The following is a 9,848-nucleotide window of genomic DNA, read 5'->3' as shown; positions in this document are numbered from 1 at the left end:
TTGGACTCAACCCACACCCACTGGAATCACTTCATGGAATTTATCTCGTGTGATCGTGAGACGGTAATATCATATAAGTCTTCAAACCTAGAGATATGATTTGTTACTTACGAGTTGGTTATGCATTGATTGTATGAAAACGCATTGGTAACTCGATGTTATAAAACGTGCTTTTGTGTATAATTCAATGAGTGGTAGAACAAACATATGAGTCAAAGTTTATCTGTTCCTTCTTGGATTAGAAGCTGATATCTGGGCCCTCGATGATTTTGTTTTGACCTATTTACCGGGCCTGGTCAGAACTAAATTGATGTGTTCATTTAAGTTCTATGTCAAACAAATCGGAAATCGGGAAACAAATGCTGAACAATAAGTAAGACCATGTTCCATGTATTTGTCCGGCTGATATCTAGAACAGAGGATTATATGATCACTTATCTAAAATGGCACGTTCAAGTTCAACAGAGTTTAAAGAGCTACGATTGTTGATCGGTTCCTGAAGTCATACTTGCAACTATAGTTATTAGACTTATCCAAGTGGGAGACTGTTGGATATAGTGTCTAAGTCCATAAGTATATTTGGTATGTACTTGACCCGACCCGACATGATCCATTTGGGTTGCACTTCACCCGAACAATTTATGGATAATCTTTGGAGAATAGTATAAGTTATGATTTATTAATATATTATAAGTTCTAATATATTAATATAAGATCATATTATTTAATTAGTATTGATCTATAATTAATCTAGGATTAATTTAGAGATCAAAAGTATTAATTAAATATGGGCTTCTATATTTATATAGTGTGGGCTAATGCTTATTTGGAATGGGCTAGGCTTGCATGGAAAGTCCATGGATACTCCATGGAGCTTTAACCCATGGAATCTCATGGAAATGAAGAGACATGGGTATTAGGGTTTACATGGATGTAACCCTAATCAACCACACTATATAAAGGACGCTTTGGTTCTTGAAATCACACTAGTTGATGTGAGTAAAGCAAGAGGGCCGATTTCAAGATAGTTGTGACTATTCTCTTAAGGTTCCAAAGGTTGTGGTGATTTGTGATTCCATTTGAGGCATCCACACTATTGGTGCTAGGCTCTAAAACTCCAAGCAATCAACTACAACTACAAGGTAAGTAATTATTCTAGCTTTATTTGATTCAAGTTCCCCATACCATGCTAGATAGGATAAGAACCTTGGAAAAATAATTATTTGCATGTATCTTAGTCAAACATAGATCCAAGGTTTATTAGGGTTGCATGTACACTTAGGAAGTGTTAGAATGCTCAAAACCTATCATCTCCGTCTTATCTCATACATGAAGGCACAAAATGCCTGCACAAGAAAAATTATGCCTTCCTCGCTCATGTTGTGGATAAAACAACAGAGGAGATAAACATAAAAGATATCACAGTGGCATGTGACTTTCCGAACGTATTTATCGAAGCCCTCCTGGGAATACCTCCAGAAAGACAGGTTGAATTTCGAATTGACCTAATACCTGGAGCCACATCAATTGCCAAATCACCTTACATGTTAGCTCCCGTCGAAATGCAGCATTTATCCAGTCAATTAAGCGAAATTTTTATCAATGACTGAAGAATATGAACTTTCTACTTATGATCGTCACGAATTGAATTATAATCAAATTGCTTTGGGTCGTTTACCAATGTCAGTAAATGATGATTACACAATTCGAACAATTTTCAATTTTCCTGTAATAAAAACTTAAGAACTCATTTTGATCTAAAAGAATGAAGGTTTTTATTTGGTGAATAATTACAATTATATTGATTAGGGGGCGAGAATCCTATTTTAATTTATATTAAAAATCTATTTCTATAGTCTATATTGAGGATTTGCAAATATATAGATTCAAATTACTCTTTCGAGAGATTAAGCCAATAACTATATCTCCATCAATCCATATCCATGAAAATGGAATTTTTTTATAAGAATTATTATAAAAAAGTAGAGTTACTTCTTTTTTCCTGACCGGGTCAATAAAGTTATGAAAGATTTTGATTTATTTATCTCTGATTTTATATATAATAGATTTACCTGGACTAATACATGATTTTGGACAAAGGATTCATAAGGCCAAGCTTCTCACCCTGGGGAGCTCCAGTCTTATTTGTTAAAAAGAAGGACGGGGCTTTCAGAATGTGTATCAATTATTTGGAATTAAACAAGATCACTGTTAAGAATCGATACCCACTCACTCGGATTGATGATTTATTCGACCAGCTTCAAGGAGGCAGTTGCTTTTCAAAAATAGATCTAAGGTCCGGATATCATCAGCTGTGAGTCTGGGAAGAAGATATCCCCAAAACTGCCCTCCAAACTCGATATGGCCACTATGAATTCATTGTTATGCCCTTCGGTCAAACGGATGCTCCTGCAGCATTTATGGACCTCATGAACCGATTTTACCGCCCATTTCTAGACAACTTTGTAATTGTTTTCATCGATGACATACTCGTCTATTCTCAAAACAAGGAAGAACATGGTCAGAACTTACGACATGTTCTAGAGACACCGAGAGTAGAGAAGTTATATGATAAATTCTCCAAATGCGAGTTCTGGATTCGTAGTGTGAATTTATTGGGTCATGTAGTCAGTGAGGAAGGAATTCATGTAGATCCTTCCAAGATCAAAGCCATTGAAGGATGGGCAATTCCGAAGACGCCAACAGAGATCGGTCAATTTTTGGGTCTTGCTAGATATTATAGAAGATTCATTCAGAATTTCTCCAAGATCACCAAACCCCTCACCACTCTAACCCAAAAAGGCGTACCCTTCAAATGGACTAGCAAGCAAGAAGTTTCTTTTCAAACCCTGAAGTGAGCCCTCTGTAGTGCTCCGGTACTATACTTGCCAGACAGAACTGAAGACTTCGTAGTATATTATGACGCTTCAAATCAAGGGTTAAGCTGTGTTCTTATGCAATGTGGAAAAGTGATAGCTTATGCGTCCAGGCAATTAAAGACGCACGAAGTAAATTACACCACCCATGATCTTGAGCTGGGAGTTGTGGTCTTCGCCCTGAAGATTTGGAGGCACTAACTCTACGGTACAAAGTGCACCATCTTCACGGACCACAAAAGCCTCCAGTACATTCTAAATCAAAAGGAGCTAAACATGAGGAAGCGAAGGTGGGTAGAACCGCTCAACGACTATGAATGTGAGATCAAGTACCATCTAGGTAAGGATAATGTGGTGGCCGATGCCCTGAGCAGGAAGGAATGCAAGAGTCGAAGAACGAAAACCCTAACAATGACCATCCAATCCCACTTGTCCATGCAAATCAGGGATGCTCAATTGGAGGCCTTGAAGCCAGAAAACGTTGCGACCGAAGCGCTACGTGGGATGGACAAGAATCTCAAAATCAAAAGAGGATGGAGATCATTACCTCATGAACCAAATCTGGATCCTAAAGTTTGGAGAGTTCAGAGATGTGTTCATGAACGAAGCGCACAAAACAAGATATTCAGTCCATCCCGGTGCTGATAAAATGTACTTGGATCTGAAGCAAAAATATTGGTAGCCAAACATGAAAGCAGAAATTGCCACTTACGTGAGCAAGTGCCTCACTTGCGCCAAGGTTAAAGTGGAACATCAGAAGCCCTTGGGATTGCTACAACAACCTGTCATACCCGACTGGAAATGGGAAAGGATAACCAAGGAATTTATAACCAAATTACCTAAGATGACAGACGGTCTGGATGCCATCTGGGTAATTGTCGATCGGTTGACCAAGTCCGCCTATTTCCTGCCAATTAAAGATAACTATAAGATGGAAAGACTAACCCAAATCTACACCAGGGAGGTGGTGAGACTTCACGGAGTGACGATATCCATAATCTCTGACCGAGATAGTAGATTCACCTCACGATTCTGGCAGTCACCCCAGAAAGCAATGGGGACCCAACTTGATATGAGTACTGCCTACCACCCCCAGACCGACGGTCAAAGTGAGCGAACCATTCAAACAACGAAAGATATGATCCGAGCTTATGTGATAGATTTTGGCAAGGCATGGGATACTCACTTGCCGCTAATCGAATTCTCATATAATAACAGCTACCACACAATGTCACAACTGGAATTTTTAGCCAGTAAATTTTGTGATCATGTAAACGTCATGTATGATAATACTTGTAACTCTAACTTGATATCGTGCACTATGTTCATTCTATGACAACAATCTTAATCAAAATTCACAAGTGAAGTTCAAAACTCTATACAAAGTATCCAAATAGTCAATAATGAGTTAAAAACCCTAAAAATCCAGGTTCAAGCTTATTCTAGACTAGGGTTTCTTTATTAGGCCTAATGGACAAATAAGCATACAATCGGACTATCTTGGGCTTAGAAACCCTATTTAGATTCTAAATGGACCCAATACATAAACCTATAACATTTTGGGCCATTTGGGCCTAGAATGATTCATTGTAACCTTAATGGGCCTTATTGGGCCATAAATGAATTAATTTGCCCTAATGGGTCATAAACTCCATTCCTTTTATTTTAATGGGTCTAGAACTTTCCATTCGGGCCCATAATATCGAAATCAAGCATTCAAGGCCCAAACCACTCCTCCTTTCTCCTCTTCTTTCTTCCTCTCGGCCTAACATAAAAAAATAGATATAATGGCTAATTACCGAAGCCATGATACATAATTTTTATTTAGGGGATATTAAGGCATTATACACAACATGCATCTAGGTATTTCTCATGTTTCCATGCAAACTCCCCTCACCCTCTCTCTTTCTCTTTATCTCTCGGCCGTGAACATCAAACACACACACACAAACTTCACTTTCAGACACTCTAAAATCTCTCAAGAAAACTCCTTCTTTCCATCCAAATTTTCGAGATCTCTAAGTGTTTCAAGAAGATCTTCACCAAAGATCACCAATCTTGGGTAAGTCATCACACATCCAAGCTAAATAACTTCATTATTATGCTAGATCACTCCTTCTAAACATTGTTTATGATCATACTCTTAGAAAACCCCTCCTAGGTTCAAGATCTACTCAAGAAAGCTTGCTAGGATCAAAAATCTTCTTCCACTTCTTCTTCAAACCGTGAACAACTAAGCAAGGTGAGTTCATACCCCTTGTTTTTTGGTTTTTACATGATTTTTGGGGGGAGAATACAAGTAAAATGTGTAGATCTATGTGTTATATGCCTGATATGTGTGATTTCTTAATTTATTTTGATATGTGTCAATTATTAAACCATCGGACCAAAAATATAAATTTTTATAAGGATTTAAAAATGGTCTATTTTATAAACTAATAATAATATTATAGATCAAACGTTGGATATCTCAATATCATAAGTAAATGCCTCATGTAAAAACAGTATACCGCATCAAATATTTAAAAAAAATAGAACAATGGTATGCATATTGGGCCTAGTACTTACAATACATGCTTTGTAACAGCCCGGATTCCCAGGTATTATTCATTTATTTATTTTTGGTTAATTGTGAGGAGACTCGGCGAGTTGGAGCTTAGACTCGCCGAGTAGGATCGCGGATTTGGACGCAGGTTCGCGTCCGGACTCGGCGAGTCCATGCTGTTTAATGAAACCCTAATTTCCCGACCCTAAGCCCTATTTAAAGGGCCTTATAACCCTTCATTGCGGCTACCTTCGACCTTGAGAGCACCAGAGCACCTGTGAGCCCTTGCGAGTGAGAAAAGAGGCTATTATTCTTCATCTTTTGTGTGTGTTAGCAAGAAAGGAAGAGGAAGGCCAACTAGGAGGGTTGGGGAGCTTGGATCTACTTCCATTTTGGCAGAGGAAGCTATTTGAGGTATTATTTAGAGCTTATTCTCGTGTTTTTATGTATATGGTCAAATCTAGGGTTTCTTCATACCTTGCATGCCTTGTAATTTGAGTGTGAGAGGTCCCTTTGGGAATTGGTACCTAGATTTGGACCTTAGTAGGTCCAGAGAGTCCCCAAATGCCCTGCTTTATGCATATCCTTTTGAGTTGGGGGACTTAGGTTACCATTTTAGATGTCATTTCACCAAAAGAAGCCTTGTAAGCGTTGGATGGTAGCCAAGATTGTAACTTTACGTGATAAATATGCTTGGAAGGGCTGGATCTATGAATTATTGAAACGGATCTGACCTCAGGAGTGAGTTTGAGTTCATGCATGGCTTAGACTCGCCGAGCCCGAAGAACAGACTCGGCGAGTAGCATGAAGATTGCCTTTAACCACTCAGCGAGTGGTCTTACCGAGTTATGGGTTGACTCAGTGTGTCAGGGAGAGTTACAGAGGGTTGACAGGTGGACTGAGTCAAGCTCGAACTTGCCGAGTTGTTCTTGAGACTCAGCGAGTTGAGTCGTGGTGGCCCCGCGATTCATGATAGGTGGAACTCGTCGAGTCAGGGAAGTACTCGACGTGTCAAGGGAGGATCCTAAGGAGTCAGTGAACGCGTATAGACTCGCCGAGTCGCTCTAGTGCACTCGCCGAGTCCGGTCAAAGTTGACCGTTGACCATTGACCAGAGTTGACCAGTGTTGACTTGATAGGGGTAGTCAACCTTAGTTGTGAAAGTGTTAATTAGAGATATATGATGTTATAGGAGGATTATAGCTCGGAGGATCGAGCACGAGTGATTTCCGGGATTCGCGAGTTATCGAGATACACGAGGTGAGTCTTCTCACTATACTTTACCTTGAGTAGGTGCTCAGAGTTATGTGACAGAGTATTTGTATGCTATATGTATGTTATGTGTTGTACTGCATTATTTCTACGTGATTTATGCTGTGCATGCTTATAGAGTTGGAACCGGAAGGTTCCCAGAGTTAGAACCAGAGGGTTCACAGAGTAGGGTCTACGGACCCACAGAGTTATAGCCTCGAGTGGCTAATATGTGTTATGTGTGGTATTTTGGGGAACTCACTAAGCTTTGTGCTTACAGTGTTGGTGTTTACTGTTTCAGGTACTAGTGATGACCGTGGGAAGGCGTCGGCTTGATCCGTACACACACATGGGATTTTATGATATGTGATCTTGGGATTTATTGTATGACATTGATTGGAGTTTCAAACACTGATGTTTTATGAAAAATTAAATGAAAATGTTTTTATATTATGCGAAAAATTATTTTGAAATTTACGGTGTTACAAGTTGGTATCAGAGCCTTGGTTTGAGGGATTCGAGTACACCTTCGGGCATATTTGAACTCAAACTGAGTATTTGGGAAGTATTTCAAAAAGAATAAAAGATTTTTGAATGAACGCAGAGCAGAGTTGTGTGTACGATCAGTCCGCGCCCGAACGGTGATTTCCCAAAATACCCTCATGTTATGTGATATTGATATTGATATGATGTATTCTCATGCTAGAGTAGGCTAGGTACTCCTATTAGGACTAGAGTGGCCTGATTTGTGATGCCTTAGCCTAGGGAGAGGTGAGCTGCTATGAGATACTTGAGAGTGAGTAGGTAGCAGTGAGGGGCTTATGAGAGAGTTGTTAGAGAGTGGATTGTGCATGATAGAGTACTTGGAATTTGGGATCCGAAGAGGAGGACTTGGGGTGTGTACTGATACAGTGTGGACGGTAGTATTGGGCCCGTACTACTGAAAGCACCGGAGCGGTGTACAACCCAAGTAGGAATCTTTGGAATACCAAGGATCAAGGAGGGATGAGTTGTCGAGTGTGAGTATGCTCGAATGGATTCTAATTTATCGTATGTTGTATTTCAGAGGTAGATGATGGTGAGGACACGTCTGATGACTGAGAGCAGTGAGACTAGTGATGAGGAGATCCGCCGGATCATCCATGAGGAGGTGGCTGCGGCCATCAGGGTAGAGATACCAGAGATGTTCGGGTCTATTAAGACCACGTTGATTAAGACCTTTGACGAGCTTTATGCCGCTCTTTCTGAGGCTGCTGTTGCAGCGGCTACCGCAGCTATTGCTGCTGCGAGGCCACAAGGTGGTGATGCGTTGTTGTTCCGATAGTTTAGCAACACAAAACCACCAGAGTTTGATGGGACCCAGGACCCGGTGGCGGTTATGAGATAGATTTCTGATATACAGGGGTGTTTCTTCACTTGCGCCACTCCTGAGCATTTGAAGGTTCGGTTCGCGCTGAACCAGTCTCGCTTGGGAGCGAAGGACTGGTGGAAGTTTGTGACGACACACTTTACGCCTGCTGAGCTTGCGGCAGTGACCTGAGAGAGGCTCACTGCTATGTTCCGAGATGAGTACGTTCCCCAGGTGGAGAGGGAGTGTTTGGCCCAAGAGTTTCTGAACCTCAAGCAGGGTACTGAGTCTGTTACGGTGATTACCAGGATGTTCCATGAGAGGGCGATGTTCCGCCCTGAGCACGTGTCCACGGAGCAGGGACGTATGAGCCGATATTTCAGTATCTTGAGGCGAGACATTCGGGAGTTCGCGGAGAACTCCTCGTACCGGAAATTTGTCGAGCTTCAGGCAAATGCCCGGAAGAGGGAGATTGAGCTAGAGACTCAGGCCAGGGAGGAGGCGGAGTCTCAGGGGAGGGATCGGCGACCGGCACAGTCTCAGCCGGCAGCCAAGCGGGCCAAGCCCGCTGATCCCAAACCAGGGAGCCAGAAGGGCCACACTTGTGGGAAGTGTGGCAAGGGCCATGATGGAGTCTGTAGAGCAGGATCTTGCTACAAGTGTGGCAAGGAGGGGCACACGGCCAAGGACTGCCCCAAGGGGTTTGCACTGTGCTTTTACTGCAACCAGACCGGACACTGGAAGGCAGAGTGTCCGCAATTGTGTGGGTCATCTCAGGAAGCACCTCAAGGATCTGCCCCTGCCGCCATCAGAGCTACCGAGAGTCGGCCAGTGAAGGCCGAGCCGCCTAGAGCACGAGGGAGAGCTTTTCAGCTGACAGCGGAGGAGGTCCGCGCAGCACCCGATGTCGTGGCTGGTATGTATTCTTTCGTGTATTTATTTTGATGTTGTGAAGTTATGCTTATGTTATGTTATGCGTAGGTACTTTTCTTGTGAATTTTGTACCTGCCTTGGTGTTATTTGACTCGGGTGCGAGTCGGTCTTTTGTATCTTTAGCTTTTAGTAAGCATATCAGTGTTAGTTGTGAGGCGTTGAGTCGGCCCCTGAGAGTTTCCATAGCTGACGAGAGGGTGATATATGCCACAAAGGTTCTCCGAGGGTGCGTAGTCGAGTTTTCGGAGTTGAGTTCCCGATTAATCTGGTTCCTATTGCGATGGGTGATGTCTGTGTCATTGTGGGCATGGATTGGTTGAGCAGATTCGGTGTGGTTATCGACTGCGAGCGGCAACTGGTGACTATACGAGACCCTAGTGGGGGAGTTCTTACGGTGTATGGCGAGGGTACACGTTCTGGATCAGCGTTTTGTTCGGCCTCTAGGGCAAGGCAGTGTCTACAGCAGGGCTGTAAGGGTTTTATGGCGTATGTGATGGATACACGGACGGATTCTGAGAGACCGAGGTCTGTTGAGGAGGTTCCGGTAGTGCGTGAGTTCCCTGATGTATTTCCCGAGGAGTTGTCGGGTGCGCCTCCTATGAGGCAAGTGGAGTTCAGTATCGATTTGGTTCCGGGGGCCGCGCCTATGGCTAAGGTGCCTTATCGCCTTGCACCTCCAGAGATGCAAGAGTTATCCTCACAGCTTCAGGAGCTGCTGGGGAAGGGGTTTATTCGGCCGAGCAGCTCGCCATGGGGAGCGCCTATCCTGTTCGTCAAGAAGAAGGATGGTTCACACCGGATGTGCATTGATTACCGGGAGTTGAACAAGCTGACGGTCAAGAACAGTTACCCGTTGCCGAGGATCGATGATTTGTTCGATCAGTTGCAGGGAGCAT

Source organism: Lactuca serriola, chromosome 7 (assembly GCF_051521515.1).
Source record: "Lactuca serriola cultivar US96UC23 chromosome 7, Lser_US96UC23_V15, whole genome shotgun sequence".
Taxonomy (NCBI): domain Eukaryota; kingdom Viridiplantae; phylum Streptophyta; class Magnoliopsida; order Asterales; family Asteraceae; genus Lactuca; species Lactuca serriola.
This window is presented reverse-complemented; position numbering follows the sequence as displayed.